The sequence below is a fragment of the Schistocerca gregaria genome, chromosome 6 (genome assembly GCF_023897955.1).
Source record: "Schistocerca gregaria isolate iqSchGreg1 chromosome 6, iqSchGreg1.2, whole genome shotgun sequence".
Classification (NCBI taxonomy): Eukaryota; Metazoa; Arthropoda; class Insecta; order Orthoptera; family Acrididae; genus Schistocerca; species Schistocerca gregaria.
In genome coordinates this window covers 188,743,638-188,764,985 of record NC_064925.1, presented here as the reverse complement: position 1 = coordinate 188,764,985, position 21,348 = coordinate 188,743,638, and the positions used below count along the sequence as shown (strand labels likewise).

Below are 21,348 nucleotides of genomic sequence, written 5' to 3'. Positions count from 1 at the left end.
TCACCTGGTATTGTACTGAAAACGGAACTATGTCCATCATTCCTACTACTATCTCACACAAGTCGCATTAACCCATCCATGCCCTGGTAATGACCTACACTGCTGTGTTTCAAAGTGTGCAATACGAATGCTGTTTTTAATGGTTCGTGAGGCTACTGTGTCTCTTCTTGCAGTCACTATTGTCTTCTGGCGCCATTGGATGAATAGAACCATGCTTGGTCTCTGTGGAGTTCCTCAGTAATTTACATGGTCACAGGCTGTGTCTTCTTGTGTTGTACTTGATGTGTGAGTTAAAAGTTGCATTGCATATGAGCACTCTGTAATTAAATCGATAGGTATCGTAAGAAAGTACCACTGCAAGAGTAATGCAATTTGTGTTAGCAGTGAAGACAGTTTGGCCAAAATATTCGCTTGTTTTGAGAGTCTTGAAGACCTGCTACCTGCTCCAGTCAGAGTCATTTATCCCACACATTAGAGAAGTGTGTTTCATACGTATGCCTATAAGACACTAAACTCGGGATGTGAGAACATGGCGACAATAGCTGCCAACACGTCTTGCTGCCGCCTAGCGGCAGCTGTGTGAGACTGCTGCTGCTCTGGGTGGATGGTGCGAGAGCAAACGACTCTACGATCTAAGTTTTACACCCAAAACTGCCAAATCTACAGTTGACAGAGCTGCCACTTACTAAGAACGACACCTCGCAGTAATTAGTTCACAAATTAGCACTCGGCAGGCCTTGTGTTCCTCGCCAGAGCTGTGTAAACCTACGTCCAAGCCGAACCATGTTTGACGCGACGCCATAACTATATATACAATTTCAGAGGGCTCCTCGAATGTACTCGCTTCGGCGGTACATATACTAAAATTGGAACGATACAGAGAAGATTAGCATGGCCCCTGCGCAAGGATGACACGCAAAATCGTGAAGCGTTCCACATTTTTTTTCGCAATCTCACTCTCTCATGCCTCACATCAGCTGCTAATACCATCAGCCAACTACACAAGTTTCGCTTCATATCTGCACCCACTTGTCACAAACTATGCTCTCCATTTACGCAGTACTCCTCCACTTTCTTTCATTCACAACAGAACATTACAAAACTGGCAATAAACCTATCCCTTACATCACCAATGCACATCTAAAATGTCACTCTAATAACAAGTCAGCAAGCCCACCAAAACCACAAGTACATGTCACTAGCACCCCTTCAACACAAATCACAGCCAGGCTAAGCCTAGCACAGGCAAAAGCCTCTTCTCTTCCTCAGTATCACAATCAGCTGTCACAGCATCTCTTGCTATTGTCTCAATCATGTCATTTCATAACACACACCTACTGCCACACACAACATTTGGAAACCTTACACCAACTTTACACAAGATAGCTGCATGTTCCAAATCTTTCTCACTCACATACTTCCACTTAGACTACTGCTTAAATACACTCTAGCGCTCTAAAATTAGCTTGCATTACCTAATATTTATTTTTCTCTAACGCCTACAAAGCTTCTGGTGCCTGTAAGCCACTATCACATACTGTCTGCACACAGACCCACAATATTTATCTTTATTCATCTTCATGGCTGCAGCTGATGCCATAATTGTTTGAGCAGCATAAACAAACATGTGAAGGAAGGTGTATCTTTCATGATTAAGTGAGCAAGCTACCCCTTTACAGGAAGTTTATTTAACATTATGTTTCAAGTAACTTTCCTAGTGGCCTTGCTATCCAGCTGCAGCCTCATAATACAGACTGCAGGTGACACCTCATCAGGTTCTTAACTGAAGCATATCTGCCTGTGTAATAAGCCACTGCCCTTCACCTAAAAACCAACTATTACTGCAAATCTGTGGTGAATCAGCATGTCATGTACAAATTTCACTGGTGTGACCCACAAAGTATTTTCCCACATGTCTGGCAATCTGCCATTACATTCAGTTACTTAAATAAATTCCAAAAGTGTCAGCCAATGAATACCACAACACTGAAGTGTTTAGACAGCAGACCACTATGCTAATATTAACATATAGCATTTAGATGTGAGACTCTACTATTTTGACAGCACTTTGAATCCCATCAATGTGATACAAGTCGATGGTGTTCACAATTGCAGCTGATGCACCTCTCATCCTGTGTCTAGGAGAAAGATTGCACAAACTCTGCATGCAATATTCATCATGTTACATACACAGAAGCTCTACCACATAAGCAGATACAGAGCCAGTCAAGACACAAAACACTAGCAAGCTTCAAGATTTCAGGAATAGACAACTACATCACAAACCAGTTTGTGTCACATTGACACCAGTAGCTACTCAGTTATTAACTGCTTTCAAATACTAAATCTATCACTCTTTGTTCTGCACTAGCAATTCTTCCTGCAATAACAACATTCACCAACCTGGATTACAGCTGATTGACATTTCACAGGAACATAACTACAGCTACTAACACAATGCTAACCTGGTTTCTCTTACCACATGTCCCCTCGATATTTTAGGCTCATTCACACACCTCAATCACAGTGTTTCACTGTTGTCAAGTAGACCTGCCCTGTGTACACCTGGATCAACACAAATATATCACCTGGTATTGTACTGAAAACGGAACTATGTCCATCATTCCTACTACTATCTCACACAAGTCGCATTAACCCATCCATGCCCTAGTAATGACCTACACTGCTGTGTTTCAAAGTGTGCAATACGAATGCTGTTTTTAATGGTTTGTGAGGCTACTGTGTCTCTTCTTGCAGTCACTATTGTCTTCTGGCGCCATTGGATGAATAGAACCATGCTTGGTCTCTGTGGAGTTCCTCAGTAATTTACATGGTCACAGGCTGTGTCTTCTTGTGTTGTACTTGATGTGTGAGTTAAAAGTTGCATTGCATATGAGCACTCTGTAATTGAATCGATAGGTATCGTAAGAAAGTACCACTGCAAGAGTAATGCAATTTGTGTTAGCAGTGAAGACAGTTTGGCCAAAATATTCGCTTGTTTTGAGAGTCTTGAAGACCTGCTACCTGCTCCAGTCAGAGTCATTTATCCCACACATTAGAGAAGTGTGTTTCATACGTATGCCTATAAGACACTAAACTCGGGATGTGAGAACATGGCGACAATAGCTGCCAACACGTCTTGCTGCCGCCTAGCGGCAGCTGTGTGAAACTACTGCTGCTCTGGGTGGATGGTGCGAGAGCAAACGACTCTACGATCTAAGTTTTACACCCAAAACTGCCAAATCTACAGTTGACAGAGCTGCCACTTACTAAGAACGACACCTCGCAGTAATTAGTTCACAAATTAGCACTCGGCAGGCCTTGTGTTCCTCGCCAGAGCTGTGTAAACCTACGTCCAAGCCGAACCATGTTTGACGCGACGCCATAACTATATATACAATTTCAGAGGGCTCCTCGAATGTACTCGCTTCGGCGGTACATATACTAAAATTGGAACGATACAGAGAAGATTAGCATGGCCCCTGCGCAAGGATGACACGCAAAATCGTGAAGCGTTCCACATTTTTTTTCGCAATCTCACTCTCTCATGCCTCACATCAGCTGCTAATACCATCAGCCAACTACACAAGTTTCGCTTCATATCTGCACCCACTTGTCACAAACTATGCTCTCCATTTACGCAGTTCTCCTCCACTTTCTTTCATTCACAACAGAACATGACAAAACTGGCAATAAACCTATCCCTTACATCACCAATGCACATCTAAAATGTCACTCTAATAACAAGTCAGCAAGCCCACCCAAACCACAAGTACATGTCACTAGCACCCCTTCAACACAAATCACAGCCAGGCTAAGCCTAGCACAGGCAAAAGCCTCTTCTCTTCCTCAGTATCACACTCAGCTGTCACAGCATCTCTTGCTATTGTCTCAATCATGTCATTTCATAACACACACCTACTGCCACACACAACATTTGGAAACCTTACACCAACTTTACACAAGATAGCTGCATGTTCCAAATCTTTCTCACTCACATACTTTCACTTAGATTACTGCTTAAATACACTCTAGCGCTCTAAAATTAGCTTGCCTTACCTAATATTTATTTTTCTCTAACGCCTACAAAGCTTCTGGTGCCTGTAAGCCACTATCACATACTGTCTGCACACAGACCCACAATATTTATCTTTATTCATTTTCATGGCTGCAGCTGATGCCATAATTGTTTGAGCAGCATAAACAAACATGTGAAGGAAGGTGTATCTTTCATGATTAAGTGAGCAAGCTACCCCTTTACAGGAAGTTTATTTAACATTATGTTTCAAGTAACTTTCCTAGTGGCCTTGCTATCCAGCTGCAGCCTCATAATACAGACTGCAGGTGACACCTCATCAGGTTCTTAACTGAAGCATATCTGCCTGTGTAATAAGCCACTGCCCTTCACCTAAAAACCAACTATTACTGCAAATCTGTGGTGAATCAGCATGTCATGTACAAATTTCACTGGTGTGACCCACAAAGTATTTTCCCACATGTCTGGCAATCTGCCATTACATTCAGTTACTTAAATAAATTCCAAAAGTGTCAGCCAATGAATACCACAACACTGAAGTGTTTAGACAGCAGACCACTATGCTAATATTAACATATAGCATTTAGATGTGAGACTCTACTATTTTGACAGCACTTTGAATCCCATCAATGTGATACAAGTCGATGGTGTTCACAATTGCAGCTGATGCACCTCTCATCCTGTGTCTAGGAGAAAGATTGCACAAACTCTGCATGCAATATTCATCATGTTACATACACAGAAGCTCTACCACATAAGCAGATACAGAGCCAGTCAAGACACAAAACACTAGCAAGCTTCAAGATTTCAGGAATAGACAACTACATCACAAACCAGTTTGTGTCACATTGACACCAGTAGCTACTCAGTTATTAACTGCTTTCAAATACTAAATCTATCACTCTTTGTTCTGCACTAGCAATTCTTCCTGCAATAACAACATTCACCAACCTGGATTACAGCTGATTGACATTTCACAGGAACATAACTACAGCTACTAACACAATGCTAACCTGGTTTCTCTTACCACATGTCCCCTCGATATTTTAGGCTCATTCACACACCTCAATCACAGTGTTTCACTGTTGTCAAGTAGACCTGCCCTGTGTACACCTGGATCAACACAAATATATCACCTGGTATTGTACTGAAAACGGAACTATGTCCATCATTCCTACTACTATCTCACACAAGTCGCATTAACCCATCCATGCCCTAGTAATGACCTACACTGCTGTGTTTCAAAGTGTGCAATACGAATGCTGTTTTTAATGGTTTGTGAGGCTACTGTGTCTCTTCTTGCAGTCACTATTGTCTTCTGGCGCCATTGGATGAATAGAACCATGCTTGGTCTCTGTGGAGTTCCTCAGTAATTTACATGGTCACAGGCTGTGTCTTCTTGTGTTGTACTTGATGTGTGAGTTAAAAGTTGCATTGCATATGAGCACTCTGTAATTGAATCGATAGGTATCGTAAGAAAGTACCACTGCAAGAGTAATGCAATTTGTGTTAGCAGTGAAGACAGTTTGGCCAAAATATTCGCTTGTTTTGAGAGTCTTGAAGACCTGCTACCTGCTCCAGTCAGAGTCATTTATCCCACACATTAGAGAAGTGTGTTTCATACGTATGCCTATAAGACACTAAACTCGGGATGTGAGAACATGGCGACAATAGCTGCCAACACGTCTTGCTGCCGCCTAGCGGCAGCTGTGTGAAACTGCTGCTGCTCTGGGTGGATGGTGCGAGAGCAAACGACTCTACGATCTAAGTTTTACACCCAAAACTGCCAAATCTACAGTTGACAGAGCTGCCACTTACTAAGAACGACACCTCGCAGTAATTAGTTCACAAATTAGCACTCGGCAGGCCTTGTGTTCCTCGCCAGAGCTGTGTAAACCTACGTCCAAGCCGAACCATGTTTGACGCGACGCCATAACTATATATACAATTTCAGAGGGCTCCTCGAATGTACTCGCTTCGGCGGTACATATACTAAAATTGGAACGATACAGAGAAGATTAGCATGGCCCCTGCGCAAGGATGACACGCAAAATCGTGAAGCGTTCCACATTTTTTTTCGCAATCTCACTCTCTCATGCCTCACATCAGCTGCTAATACCATCAGCCAACTACACAAGTTTCGCTTCATATCTGCACCCACTTGTCACAAACTATGCTCTCCATTTACGCAGTTCTCCTCCACTTTCTTTCATTCACAACAGAACATGACAAAACTGGCAATAAACCTATCCCTTACATCACCAATGCACATCTAAAATGTCACTCTAATAACAAGTCAGCAAGCCCACCCAAACCACAAGTACATGTCACTAGCACCCCTTCAACACAAATCACAGCCAGGCTAAGCCTAGCACAGGCAAAAGCCTCTTCTCTTCCTCAGTATCACACTCAGCTGTCACAGCATCTCTTGCTATTGTCTCAATCATGTCATTTCATAACACACACCTACTGCCACACACAACATTTGGAAACCTTACACCAACTTTACACAAGATAGCTGCATGTTCCAAATCTTTCTCACTCACATACTTTCACTTAGATTACTGCTTAAATACACTCTAGCGCTCTAAAATTAGCTTGCCTTACCTAATATTTATTTTTCTCTAACGCCTACAAAGCTTCTGGTGCCTGTAAGCCACTATCACATACTGTCTGCACACAGACCCACAATATTTATCTTTATTCATTTTCATGGCTGCAGCTGATGCCATAATTGTTTGAGCAGCATAAACAAACATGTGAAGGAAGGTGTATCTTTCATGATTAAGTGTGCAAGCTACCCCTTTACAGGAAGTTTATGTAACATTATGTTTCAAGTAACTTTCCTAGTGGCCTTGCTATCCAGCTGCAGCCTCATAATACAGACTGCAGGTGACACCTCATCAGGTTCTTAACTGAAGCATATCTGCCTGTGTAATAAGCCACTGCCCTTCACCTAAAAACCAACTATTACTGCAAATCTGTGGTGAATCAGCATGTCATGTACAAATTTCACTGGTGTGACCCACAAAGTATTTTCCCACATGTCTGGCAATCTGCCATTACATACAGTTACTTAAATAAATTCCAAAAGTGTCAGCCAATGAATACCACAACACTGAAGTGTTTAGACAGCAGACCAGTATGCTAATATTAACATATAGCATTTAGATGTGAGACTCTACTATTTTGACAGCACTTTGAATCCCATCAATGTGATACAAGTCGATGGTGTTCACAATTGCAGCTGATGCACCTCTCATCCTGTGTCTAGGAGAAAGATTGCACAAACTCTGCATGCAATATTCATCATGTTACATACACAGAAGCTCTACCACATAAGCAGATACAGAGCCAGTCAAGACACAAAACACTAGCAAGCTTCAAGATTTCAGGAATAGACAACTACATCACAAACCAGTTTGTGTCACATTGACACCAGTAGCTACTCAGTTATTAACTGCTTTCAAATACTAAATCTATCACTCTTTGTTCTGCACTAGCAATTCTTCCTGCAATAACAACATTCACCAACCTGGATTACAGCTGATTGACATTTCACAGGAACATAACTACAGCTACTAACACAATGCTAACCTGGTTTCTCTTACCACATGTCCCCTCGATATTTTAGGCTCATTCACACACCTCAATCACAGTGTTTCACTGTTGTCAAGTAGACCTGCCCTGTGTACACCTGGATCAACACAAATATATCACCTGGTATTGTACTGAAAACGGAACTATGTCCATCATTCCTACTACTATCTCACACAAGTCGCATTAACCCATCCATGCCCTAGTAATGACCTACACTGCTGTGTTTCAAAGTGTGCAATACGAATGCTGTTTTTAATGGTTTGTGAGGCTACTGTGTCTCTTCTTGCAGTCACTATTGTCTTCTGGCGCCATTGGATGAATAGAACCATGCTTGGTCTCTGTGGAGTTCCTCAGTAATTTACATGGTCACAGGCTGTGTCTTCTTGTGTTGTACTTGATGTGTGAGTTAAAAGTTGCATTGCATATGAGCACTCTGTAATTAAATCGATAGGTATCGTAAGAAAGTACCACTGCAAGAGTAATGCAATTTGTGTTAGCAGTGAAGACAGTTTGGCCAAAATATTCGCTTGTTTTGAGAGTCTTGAAGACCTGCTACCTGCTCCAGTCAGAGTCATTTATCCCACACATTAGAGAAGTGTGTTTCATACGTATGCCTATAAGACACTAAACTCGGGATGTGAGAACATGGCGACAATAGCTGCCAACACGTCTTGCTGCCGCCTAGCGGCAGCTGTGTGAAACTGCTGCTGCTCTGGGTGGATGGTGCGAGAGCAAACGACTCTACGATCTAAGTTTTACACCCAAAACTGCCAAATCTACAGTTGACAGAGCTGCCACTTACTAAGAACGACACCTCGCAGTAATTAGTTCACAAATTAGCACTCGGCAGGCCTTGTGTTCCTCGCCAGAGCTGTGTAAACCTACGTCCAAGCCGAACCATGTTTGACGCGACGCCATAACTATATATACAATTTCAGAGGGCTCCTCGAATGTACTCGCTTCGGCGGTACATATACTAAAATTGGAACGATACAGAGAAGATTAGCATGGCCCCTGCGCAAGGATGACACGCAAAATCGTGAAGCGTTCCACATTTTTTTTCGCAATCTCACTCTCTCATGCCTCACATCAGCTGCTAATACCATCAGCCAACTACACAAGTTTCGCTTCATATCTGCACCCACTTGTCACAAACTATGCTCTCCATTTACGCAGTTCTCCTCCACTTTCTTTCATTCACAACAGAACATGACAAAACTGGCAATAAACCTATCCCTTACATCACCAATGCACATCTAAAATGTCACTCTAATAACAAGTCAGCAAGCCCACCCAAACCACAAGTACATGTCACTAGCACCCCTTCAACACAAATCACAGCCAGGCTAAGCCTAGCACAGGCAAAAGCCTCTTCTCTTCCTCAGTATCACACTCAGCTGTCACAGCATCTCTTGCTATTGTCTCAATCATGTCATTTCATAACACACACCTACTGCCACACACAACATTTGGAAACCTTACACCAACTTTACACAAGATAGCTGCATGTTCCAAATCTTTCTCACTCACATACTTTCACTTAGATTACTGCTTAAATACACTCTAGCGCTCTAAAATTAGCTTGCCTTACCTAATATTTATTTTTCTCTAACGCCTACAAAGCTTCTGGTGCCTGTAAGCCACTATCACATACTGTCTGCACACAGACCCACAATATTTATCTTTATTCATTTTCATGGCTGCAGCTGATGCCATAATTGTTTGAGCAGCATAAACAAACATGTGAAGGAAGGTGTATCTTTCATGATTAAGTGTGCAAGCTACCCCTTTACAGGAAGTTTATGTAACATTATGTTTCAAGTAACTTTCCTAGTGGCCTTGCTATCCAGCTGCAGCCTCATAATACAGACTGCAGGTGACACCTCATCAGGTTCTTAACTGAAGCATATCTGCCTGTGTAATAAGCCACTGCCCTTCACCTAAAAACCAACTATTACTGCAAATCTGTGGTGAATCAGCATGTCATGTACAAATTTCACTGGTGTGACCCACAAAGTATTTTCCCACATGTCTGGCAATCTGCCATTACATACAGTTACTTAAATAAATTCCAAAAGTGTCAGCCAATGAATACCACAACACTGAAGTGTTTAGACAGCAGACCAGTATGCTAATATTAACATATAGCATTTAGATGTGAGACTCTACTATTTTGACAGCACTTTGAATCCCATCAATGTGATACAAGTCGATGGTGTTCACAATTGCAGCTGATGCACCTCTCATCCTGTGTCTAGGAGAAAGATTGCACAAACTCTGCATGCAATATTCATCATGTTACATACACAGAAGCTCTACCACATAAGCAGATACAGAGCCAGTCAAGACACAAAACACTAGCAAGCTTCAAGATTTCAGGAATAGACAACTACATCACAAACCAGTTTGTGTCACATTGACACCAGTAGCTACTCAGTTATTAACTGCTTTCAAATACTAAATCTATCACTCTTTGTTCTGCACTAGCAATTCTTCCTGCAATAACAACATTCACCAACCTGGATTACAGCTGATTGACATTTCACAGGAACATAACTACAGCTACTAACACAATGCTAACCTGGTTTCTCTTACCACATGTCCCCTCGATATTTTAGGCTCATTCACACACCTCAATCACAGTGTTTCACTGTTGTCAAGTAGACCTGCCCTGTGTACACCTGGATCAACACAAATATATCACCTGGTATTGTACTGAAAACGGAACTATGTCCATCATTCCTACTACTATCTCACACAAGTCGCATTAACCCATCCATGCCCTAGTAATGACCTACACTGCTGTGTTTCAAAGTGTGCAATACGAATGCTGTTTTTAATGGTTTGTGAGGCTACTGTGTCTCTTCTTGCAGTCACTATTGTCTTCTGGCGCCATTGGATGAATAGAACCATGCTTGGTCTCTGTGGAGTTCCTCAGTAATTTACATGGTCACAGGCTGTGTCTTCTTGTGTTGTACTTGATGTGTGAGTTAAAAGTTGCATTGCATATGAGCACTCTGTAATTAAATCGATAGGTATCGTAAGAAAGTACCACTGCAAGAGTAATGCAATTTGTGTTAGCAGTGAAGACAGTTTGGCCAAAATATTCGCTTGTTTTGAGAGTCTTGAAGACCTGCTACCTGCTCCAGTCAGAGTCATTTATCCCACACATTAGAGAAGTGTGTTTCATACGTATGCCTATAAGACACTAAACTCGGGATGTGAGAACATAGCGACAATAGCTGCCAACACGTCTTGCTGCCGCCTAGCGGCAGCTGTGTGAAACTGCTGCTGCTCTGGGTGGATGGTGCGAGAGCAAACGACTCTACGATCTAAGTTTTACACCCAAAACTGCCAAATCTACAGTTGACAGAGCTGCCACTTACTAAGAACGACACCTCGCAGTAATTAGTTCACAAATTAGCACTCGGCAGGCCTTGTGTTCCTCGCCAGAGCTGTGTAAACCTACGTCCAAGCCGAACCATGTTTGACGCGACGCCATAACTATATATACAATTTCAGAGGGCTCCTCGAATGTACTCGCTTCGGCGGTACATATACTAAAATTGGAACGATACAGAGAAGATTAGCATGGCCCCTGCGCAAGGATGACACGCAAAATCGTGAAGCGTTCCACATTTTTTTTCGCAATCTCACTCTCTCATGCCTCACATCAGCTGCTAATACCATCAGCCAACTACACAAGTTTCGCTTCATATCTGCACCCACTTGTCACAAACTATGCTCTCCATTTACGCAGTTCTCCTCCACTTTCTTTCATTCACAACAGAACATTACAAAACTGGCAATAAACCTATCCCTTACATCACCAATGCACATCTAAAATGTCACTCTAATAACAAGTCAGCAAGCACACCAAAACCACAAGTACATGTCAATAGCACCCCTTCAACACAAATCACAGCCAGGCTAAGCCTAGCACAGGCAAAAGCCTCTTCTCTTCCTCAGTATCACACTCAGCTGTCACAGCATCTCTTGCTACTGTCTCAATCATGTCATTTCATAACACACACCTACTGCCACACACAACATTTGGAAACCTTACACCAACTTTACACAAGATAGCTGCATGTTCCAAATCTTTCTCACTCACATACTTTCACTTAGATTACTGCTTAAATACACTCTAGCGCTCTAAAATTAGCTTGCCTTACCTAATATTTATTTTTCTCTAACGCCTACAAAGCTTCTGGTGCCTGTAAGCCACTATCACATACTGTCTGCACACAGACCCACAATATTTATCTTTATTCATTTTCATGGCTGCAGCTGATGCCATAATTGTTTGAGCAGCATAAACAAACATGTGAAGGAAGGTGTATCTTTCATGATTAAGTGTGCAAGCTACCCCTTTACAGGAAGTTTATGTAACATTATGTTTCAAGTAACTTTCCTAGTGGCCTTGCTATCCAGCTGCAGCCTCATAATACAGACTGCAGGTGACACCTCATCAGGTTCTTAACTGAAGCATATCTGCCTGTGTAATAAGCCACTGCCCTTCACCTAAAAACCAACTATTACTGCAAATCTGTGGTGAATCAGCATGTCATGTACAAATTTCACTGGTGTGACCCACAAAGTATTTTCCCACATGTCTGGCAATCTGCCATTACATACAGTTACTTAAATAAATTCCAAAAGTGTCAGCCAATGAATACCACAACACTGAAGTGTTTAGACAGCAGACCACTATGCTAATATTAACATATAGCATTTAGATGTGAGACTCTACTATTTTGACAGCACTTTGAATCCCATCAATGTGATACAAGTCGATGGTGTTCACAATTGCAGCTGATGCACCTCTCATCCTGTGTCTAGGAGAAAGATTGCACAAACTCTGCATGCAATATTCATCATGTTACATACACAGAAGCTCTACCACATAAGCAGATACAGAGCCAGTCAAGACACAAAACACTAGCAAGCTTCAAGATTTCAGGAATAGACAACTACATCACAAACCAGTTTGTGTCACATGACAACAGTAGCTACTCAGTTATTAACTGCTTTCAAATACTAAATCTATCACTCTTTGTTCTGCACTAGCAATTCTTCCTGCAATAAGAACATTCACCAACCTGGATTACAGCTGATTGACATTTCACAGGAACATAACTACAGCTACTAACACAATGCTAACCTGGTTTCTCTTACCACATGTCCCCTCGATATTTTAGGCTCATTCACACACCTCAATCACAGTGTTTCACTGTTGTCAAGTAGACCTGCCCTGTGTACACCTGGATCAACACAAATATATCACCTGGTATTGTACTGAAAACGGAACTATGTCCATCATTCCTACTACTATCTCACACAAGTCGCATTAACCCATCCATGCCCTGGTAATGACCTACACTGCTGTGTTTCAAAGTGTGCAATACGAATGCTGTTTTTAATGGTTCGTGAGGCTACTGTGTCTCTTCTTGCAGTCACTATTGTCTTCTGGCGCCATTGGATGAATAGAACCATGCTTGGTCTCTGTGGAGTTCCTCAGTAATTTACATGGTCACAGGCTGTGTCTTCTTGTGTTGTACTTGATGTGTGAGTTAAAAGTTGCATTGCATATGAGCACTCTGTAATTAAATCGATAGGTATCGTAAGAAAGTACCACTGCAAGAGTAATGCAATTTGTGTTAGCAGTGAAGACAGTTTGGCCAAAATATTCGCTTGTTTTGAGAGTCTTGAAGACCTGCTACCTGCTCCAGTCAGAGTCATTTATCCCACACATTAGAGAAGTGTGTTTCATACGTATGCCTATAAGACACTAAACTCGGGATGTGAGAACATGGCGACAATAGCTGCCAACACGTCTTGCTGCCGCCTAGCGGCAGCTGTGTGAAACTGCTGCTGCTCTGGGTGGATGGTGCGAGAGCAAACGACTCTACGATCTAAGTTTTACACCCAAAACTGCCAAATCTACAGTTGACAGAGCTGCCACTTACTAAGAACGACACCTCGCAGTAATTAGTTCACAAATTAGCACTCGGCAGGCCTTGTGTTCCTCGCCAGAGCTGTGTAAACCTACGTCCAAGCCGAACCATGTTTGACGCGACGCCATAACTATATATACAATTTCAGAGGGCTCCTCGAATGTACTCGCTTCGGCGGTACATATACTAAAATTGGAACGATACAGAGAAGATTAGCATGGCCCCTGCGCAAGGATGACACGCAAAATCGTGAAGCGTTCCACATTTTTTTTCGCAATCTCACTCTCTCATGCCTCACATCAGCTGCTAATACCATCAGCCAACTACACAAGTTTCGCTTCATATCTGCACCCACTTGTCACAAACTATGCTCTCCATTTACGCAGTTCTCCTCCACTTTCTTTCATTCACAACAGAACATGACAAAACTGGCAATAAACCTATCCCTTACATCACCAATGCACATCTAAAATGTCACTCTAATAACAAGTCAGCAAGCCCACCAAAACCACAAGTACATGTCACTAGCACCCCTTCAACACAAATCACAGCCAGGCTAAGCCTAGCACAGGCAAAAGCCTCTTCTCTTCCTCAGTATCACACTCAGCTGTCACAGCATCTCTTGCTATTGTCTCAATCATGTCATTTCATAACACACACCTACTGCCACACACAACATTTGGAAACCTTACACCAACTTTACACAAGATAGCTGCATGTTCCAAATCTTTCTCACTCACATACTTTCACTTAGACTACTGCTTAAATACACTCTAGCGCTCTAAAATTAGCTTGCATTACCTAATATTTATTTTTCTCTAACGCCTACAAAGCTTCTGGTGCCTGTAAGCCACTATCACATACTGTCTGCACACAGACCCACAATATTTATCTTTATTCATCTTCATGGCTGCAGCTGATGCCATAATTGTTTGAGCAGCATAAACAAACATGTGAAGGAAGGTGTATCTTTCATGATTAAGTGAGCAAGCTACCCCTTTACAGGAAGTTTATTTAACATTATGTTTCAAGTAACTTTCCTAGTGGCCTTGCTATCCAGCTGCAGCCTCATAATACAGACTGCAGGTGACACCTCATCAGGTTCTTAACTGAAGCATATCTGCCTGTGTAATAAGCCACTGCCCTTCACCTAAAAACCAACTATTACTGCAAATCTGTGGTGAATCAGCATGTCATGTACAAATTTCACTGGTGTGACCCACAAAGTATTTTCCCACATGTCTGGCAATCTGCCATTACATACAGTTACTTAAATAAATTCCAAAAGTGTCAGCCAATGAATACCACAACACTGAAGTGTTTAGACAGCAGACCACTATGCTAATATTAACATATAGCATTTAGATGTGAGACTCTACTATTTTGACAGCACTTTGAATCCCATCAATGTGATACAAGTCGATGGTGTTCACAATTGCAGCTGATGCACCTCTCATCCTGTGTCTAGGAGAAAGATTGCACAAACTCTGCATGAAATATTCATCATGTTACATACACAGAAGCTCTACCACATAAGCAGATACAGAGCCAGTCAAGACACAAAACACTAGCAAGCTTCAAGATTTCAGGAATAGACAACTACATCACAAACCAGTTTGTGTCACATTGACACCAGTAGCTACTCAGTTATTAACTGCTTTCAAATACTAAATCTATCACTCTTTGTTCTGCACTAGCAATTCTTCCTGCAATAACAACATTCACCAACCTGGATTACAGCTGATTGACATTTCACAGGAACATAACTACAGCTACTAACACAATGCTAACCTGGTTTCTCTTACCACATGTCCCCTCGATATTTTAGGCTCATTCACACACCTCAATCACAGTGTTTCACTGTTGTCAAGTAGACCTGCCCTGTGTACACCTGGATCAACACAAATATATCACCTGGTATTGTACTGAAAACGGAACTATGTCCATCATTCCTACTACTATCTCACACAAGTCGCATTAACCCATCCATGCCCTGGTAATGACCTACACTGCTGTGTTTCAAAGTGTGCAATACGAATGCTGTTTTTAATGGTTCGTGAGGCTACTGTGTCTCTTCTTGCAGTCACTATTGTCTTCTGGCGCCATTGGATGAATAGAACCATGCTTGGTCTCTGTGGAGTTCCTCAGTAATTTACATGGTCACAGGCTGTGTCTTCTTGTGTTGTACTTGATGTGTGAGTTAAAAGTTGCATTGCATATGAGCACTCTGTAATTAAATCGATAGGTATCGTAAGAAAGTACCACTGCAAGAGTAATGCAATTTGTGTTAGCAGTGAAGACAGTTTGGCCAAAATATTCGCTTGTTTTGAGAGTCTTGAAGACCTGCTACCTGCTCCAGTCAGAGTCATTTATCCCACACATTAGAGAAGTGTGTTTCATACGTATGCCTATAAGACACTAAACTCGGGATGTGAGAACATGGCGACAATAGCTGCCAACACGTCTTGCTGCCGCCTAGCGGCAGCTGTGTGAGACTGCTGCTGCTCTGGGTGGATGGTGCGAGAGCAAACGACTCTACGATCTAAGTTTTACACCCAAAACTGCCAAATCTACAGTTGACAGAGCTGCCACTTACTAAGAACGACACCTCGCAGTAATTAGTTCACAAATTAGCACTCGGCAGGCCTTGTGTTCCTCGCCAGAGCTGTGTAAACCTACGTCCAAGCCGAACCATGTTTGACGCGACGCCATAACTATATATACAATTTCAGAGGGCTCCTCGAATGTACTCGCTTCGGCGGTACATATACTAAAATTGGAACGATACAGAGAAGATTAGCATGGCCCCTGCGCAAGGATGACACGCAAAATCGTGAAGCGTTCCACATTTTTTTTCGCAATCTCACTCTCTCATGCCTCACATCAGCTGCTAATACCATCAGCCAACTACACAAGTTTCGCTTCATATCTGCACCCACTTGTCACAAACTATGCTCTCCATTTACGCAGTTCTCCTCCACTTTCTTTCATTCACAACAGAACATGACAAAACTGGCAATAAACCTATCCCTTACATCACCAATGCACATCTAAAATGTCACTCTAATAACAAGTCAGCAAGCCCACCAAAACCACAAGTACATGTCACTAGCACCCCTTCAACACAAATCACAGCCAGGCTAAGCCTAGCACAGGCGAAAGCCTCTTCTCTTCCTCAGTATCACACTCAGCTGTCACAGCATCTCTTGCTATTGTCTCAATCATGTCATTTCATAACACACACCTACTGCCACACACAACATTTGGAAACCTTACACCAACTTTACACAAGATAGCTGCATGTTCCAAATCTTTCTCACTCACATACTTTCACTTAGACTACTGCTTAAATACACTCTAGCGCTCTAAAATTAGCTTGCATTACCTAATATTTATTTTTCTCTAACGCCTACAAAGCTTCTGGTGCCTGTAAGCCACTATCACATACTGTCTGCACACAGACCCACAATATTTATCTTTATTCATCTTCATGGCTGCAGCTGATGCCATAATTGTTTGAGCAGCATAAACAAACATGTGAAGGAAGGTGTATCTTTCATGATTAAGTGAGCAAGCTACCCCTTTACAGGAAGTTTATTTAACATTATGTTTCAAGTAACTTTCCTAGTGGCCTTGCTATCCAGCTGCAGCCTCATAATACAGACTGCAGGTGACACCTCATCAGGTTCTTAACTGAAGCATATCTGCCTGTGTAATAAGCCACTGTCCTTCACCTAAAAAACCAACTATTACTGCAAATCTGTGGTGCATCAGCATGTCATGTACAAATTTCACTGGTGTGACCCACAAAGTATTTTCCCACATGTCTGGCAATCTGCCATTACATACAGTTACCTAAATAAATTCCAAAAGTGTCAGCCAATGAATACCACAACACTGAAGTGTTTAGACAGCAGACCAGTATGCTAATATTAACATATAGCATTTAGATGTGAGACTCTACTATTTTGACAGCACTTTGAATCCCATCAATGTGATACAAGTCGATGGTGTTCACAATTGCAGCTGATGCACCTCTCATCCTGTGTCTAGGAGAAAGATTGGACAAACTCTGCATGCAATATTCATCATGTTACATACACAGAAGCTCTACCACATAAGCAGATACAGAGCCAGTCAAGACACAAAACACTAGCAAGCTTCAAGATTTCAGGAATAGACAACTACATCACAAACCAGTTTGTGTCACATTGACACCAGTAGCTACTCAGTTATTAACTGCTTTCAAATACTAAATCTATCACTCTTTGTTCTGCACTAGCAATTCTTCCTGCAATAACAACATTCACCAACCTGGATTACAGCTGATTGACATTTCACAGGAACATAACTACAGCTACTAACACAATGCTAACCTGGTTTCTCTTACCACATGTCCCCTCGATATTTTAGGCTCATTCACACACCTCAATCACAGTGTTTCACTGTTGTCAAGTAGACCTGCCCTGTGTACACCTGGATCAACACAAATATATCACCTGGTATTGTACTGAAAACGGAACTATGTCCATCATTCCTACTACTATCTCACACAAGTCGCATTAACCCATCCATGCCCTGGTAATGACCTACACTGCTGTGTTTCAAAGTGTGCAATACGAATGCTGTTTTTAATGGTTCGTGAGGCTACTGTGTCTCTTCTTGCAGTCACTATTGTCGTTTGGCGCCATTGGATGAATAGAACCATGCTTGGTCTCTGTGGAGTTCCTCAGTAATTTACATGGTCACAGGCTGTGTCTTCTTGTGTTGTACTTGATGTGTGAGTTAAAAGTTGCATTGCATATGAGCACTCTGTAATTAAATCGATAGGTATCGTAAGAAAGTACCACTGCAAGAGTAATGCAATTTGTGTTAGCAGTGAAGACAGTTTGGCCAAAATATTCGCTTGTTTTGAGAGTCTTGAAGACCTGCTACCTGCTCCAGTCAGAGTCATTTATCCCACACATTAGAGAAGTGTGTTTCATACGTATGCCTATAAGACACTAAACTCGGGATGTGAGAACATGGCGACAATAGCTGCCAACACGTCTTGCTGCCGCCTAGCGGCAGCTGTGTGAGACTGCTGCTGCTCTGGGTGGATGGTGCGAGAGCAAACGACTCTACGATCTAAGTTTTACACCCAAAACTGCCAAATCTACAGTTGACAGAGCTGCCACTTACTAAGAACGACACCTCGCAGTAATTAGTTCACAAATTAGCACTCGGCAGGCCTTGTGTTCCTCGCCAGAGCTGTGTAAACCTACGTCCAAGCCGAACCATGTTTGACGCGACGCCATAACTATATATACAATTTCAGAGGGCTCCTCGAATGTACTCGCTTCGGCGGTACATATACTAAAATTGGAACGATACAGAGAAGATTAGCATGGCCCCTGCGCAAGGATGACACGCAAAATCGTGAAGCGTTCCACATTTTTTTTCGCAATCTCACTCTCTCATGCCTCACATCAGCTGCTAATACCATCAGCCAACTACACAAGTTTCGCTTCATATCTGCACCCACTTGTCACAAACTATGCTCTCCATTTACGCAGTTCTCCTCCACTTTCTTTCATTCACAACAGAACATGACAAAACTGGCAATAAACCTATCCCTTACATCACTAATGCACATCTAAAATGTCACTCTAATAACAAGTCAGCAAGCACACCAAAACCACAAGTACATGTCACTAGCACCCCTTCAACACAAATCACAGCCAGGCTAAGCCTAGCACAGGCAAAAGCCTCTTCTCTTCCTCAGTATCACACTCAGCTGTCACAGCATCTCTTGCTACTGTCTCAATCATGTCATTTCATAACACACACCTACTGCCACACACAACATTTGGAAACCTTACACCAACTTTACACAAGATAGCTGCATGTTCCAAATCTTTCTCACTCACATACTTTCACTTAGACTACTGCTTAAATACACTCTAGCGCTCTAAAATTAGCTTGCATTACCTAATATTTATTTTTCTCTGACGCCTACAAAGCTTCTGGTGCCTGTAAGCCACTATCACATACTGTCTGCACACAGACCCACAATATTTATCTTTATTCATCTTCATGGCTGCAGCTGATGCCATAATTGTTTGAGCAGCATAAACAAACATGTGAAGGAAGGTGTATCTTTCATGATTAAGTGTGCAAGCTACACCTTTACAGGAAGTTTATTTAACATTATGTTTCAAGTAACTTTCCTAGTGGCCTTGCTATCCAGCTGCAGCCTCATAATACAGACTGCAGGTGACACCTCATCAGGTTCTTAACTGAAGCATATCTGCCGGTGTAATAAGCCACTGCCCTTCACCTAAAAACCAACTATTACTGCAAATCTGTGGTGAATCAGCATGTCATGTACAAATTTCACTTGTGTGACCCACAAAGTATTTTCCCACATGTCTGGCAATCTGCCATTACATACAGTTACTTAAATAAATTCCAAAAGTGTCAGCCAATGAATACCACAACACTGAAGTGTTTAGACAGCAGACCACTATGCTAATATTAACATATAGCATTTAGATGTGAGACTCTACTATTTTGACAGCACTTTGAATCCCATCAATGTGATACAAGTCGATGGTGTTCACAATTGCAGCTGATGCACCTCTCATCCTGTGTCTAGGAGAAAGATTGGACAAACTCTGCATGCAATATTCATCATGTTACATACACAGAAGCTCTACCACATAAGCAGATACAGAGCCAGTCAAGACACAAAACACTAGCAAGCTTCAAGATTTCAGGAATAGACAACTACATCACAAACCAGTTTGTGTCACATGACACCAGTAGCTACTCAGTTATTAACTGCTTTCAAATACTAAATCTATCACTCTTTGTTCTGCACTAGCAATTCTTCCTGCAATAACAACATTCACCAACCTGGATTACAGCTGATTGACATTTCACAGGAACATAACTACAGCTACTAACACAATGCTAACCTGGTTTCTCTTACCACATGTCCCCTCGATATTTTAGGCTCATTCACACACCTCAATCACAGTGTTTCACTGTTGTCAAGTAGACCTGCCCTGTGTACACCTGGATCAACACAAATATATCACCTGGTATTGTACTGAAAACGGAACTATGTCCATCATTCCTACTACTATCTCACACAAGTCGCATTAACCCATCCATGCCCTGGTAATGACCTACACTGCTGTGTTTCAAAGTGTGCAATACGAATGCTGTTTTTAATGGTTCGTGAGGCTACTGTGTCTCTTCTTGCAGTCACTATTGTCTTCTGGCGCCATTGGATGAATAGAACCATGCTTGGTCTCTGTGGAGTTCCTCAGTAATTTACATGGTCACAGGCTGTGTCTTCTTGTGTTGTACTTGATGTGTGAGTTAAAAGTTGCATTGCATATGAGCACTCTGTAATTAAATCGATAGGTATCGTAAGAAAGTACCACTGCAAGAGTAATGCAATTTGTGTTAGCAGTGAAGACAGTTTGGCCAAAATATTCGCTTGTTTTGAGAGTCTTGAAGACCTGCTACCTGCTCCAGTCAGAGTCATTTATCCCACACATTAGAGAAGTGTGTTTCATACGTATGCCTATAAGACACTAAACTCGGGATGTGAGAACATGGCGACAATAGCTGCCAACACGTCTTGCTGCCGCCTAGCGGCAGCTGTGTGAGACTGCTGCTGCTCTGGGTGGATGGTGCGAGAGCAAACGACTCTACGATCTAAGTTTTACACCCAAAACTGCCAAATCTACAGTTGACAGAGCT

At 42.1% G+C, this 21,348-nt stretch overlaps 8 non-coding genes across 8 annotated transcripts; all 8 read left to right on the top strand.

The window, feature by feature from the left end:
* Window positions 1–836: 836 nt before the first annotated feature.
* On the top strand, window positions 837–943 carry LOC126279609 (U6 spliceosomal RNA). Its single transcript, XR_007551079.1, has one exon. It is a non-coding gene; the product is annotated as a U6 spliceosomal RNA (small nuclear RNA).
* A 2,477-nt stretch (window positions 944–3,420) lies between these two features.
* LOC126279608 (U6 spliceosomal RNA) lies at window positions 3,421–3,527 on the top strand. The gene has a single exon (XR_007551078.1). It is a non-coding gene; the product is annotated as a U6 spliceosomal RNA (small nuclear RNA).
* A 2,477-nt stretch (window positions 3,528–6,004) lies between these two features.
* LOC126279607 (U6 spliceosomal RNA) lies at window positions 6,005–6,111 on the top strand. The gene has a single exon (XR_007551077.1). It is a non-coding gene; the product is annotated as a U6 spliceosomal RNA (small nuclear RNA).
* Window positions 6,112–8,588: 2,477 nt separating this feature from the next.
* Window positions 8,589–8,695, top strand: LOC126279606 (U6 spliceosomal RNA). Its single transcript, XR_007551076.1, has one exon. It is a non-coding gene; the product is annotated as a U6 spliceosomal RNA (small nuclear RNA).
* Window positions 8,696–11,172: 2,477 nt separating this feature from the next.
* Window positions 11,173–11,279, top strand: LOC126279605 (U6 spliceosomal RNA). Its single transcript, XR_007551075.1, has one exon. It is a non-coding gene; the product is annotated as a U6 spliceosomal RNA (small nuclear RNA).
* A 2,476-nt stretch (window positions 11,280–13,755) lies between these two features.
* Window positions 13,756–13,862, top strand: LOC126279604 (U6 spliceosomal RNA). Its single transcript, XR_007551074.1, has one exon. It is a non-coding gene; the product is annotated as a U6 spliceosomal RNA (small nuclear RNA).
* A 2,477-nt stretch (window positions 13,863–16,339) lies between these two features.
* LOC126279603 (U6 spliceosomal RNA) lies at window positions 16,340–16,446 on the top strand. The gene has a single exon (XR_007551073.1). It is a non-coding gene; the product is annotated as a U6 spliceosomal RNA (small nuclear RNA).
* A 2,478-nt stretch (window positions 16,447–18,924) lies between these two features.
* Window positions 18,925–19,031, top strand: LOC126279602 (U6 spliceosomal RNA). The gene has a single exon (XR_007551072.1). It is a non-coding gene; the product is annotated as a U6 spliceosomal RNA (small nuclear RNA).
* Window positions 19,032–21,348: the final 2,317 nt, after the last annotated feature.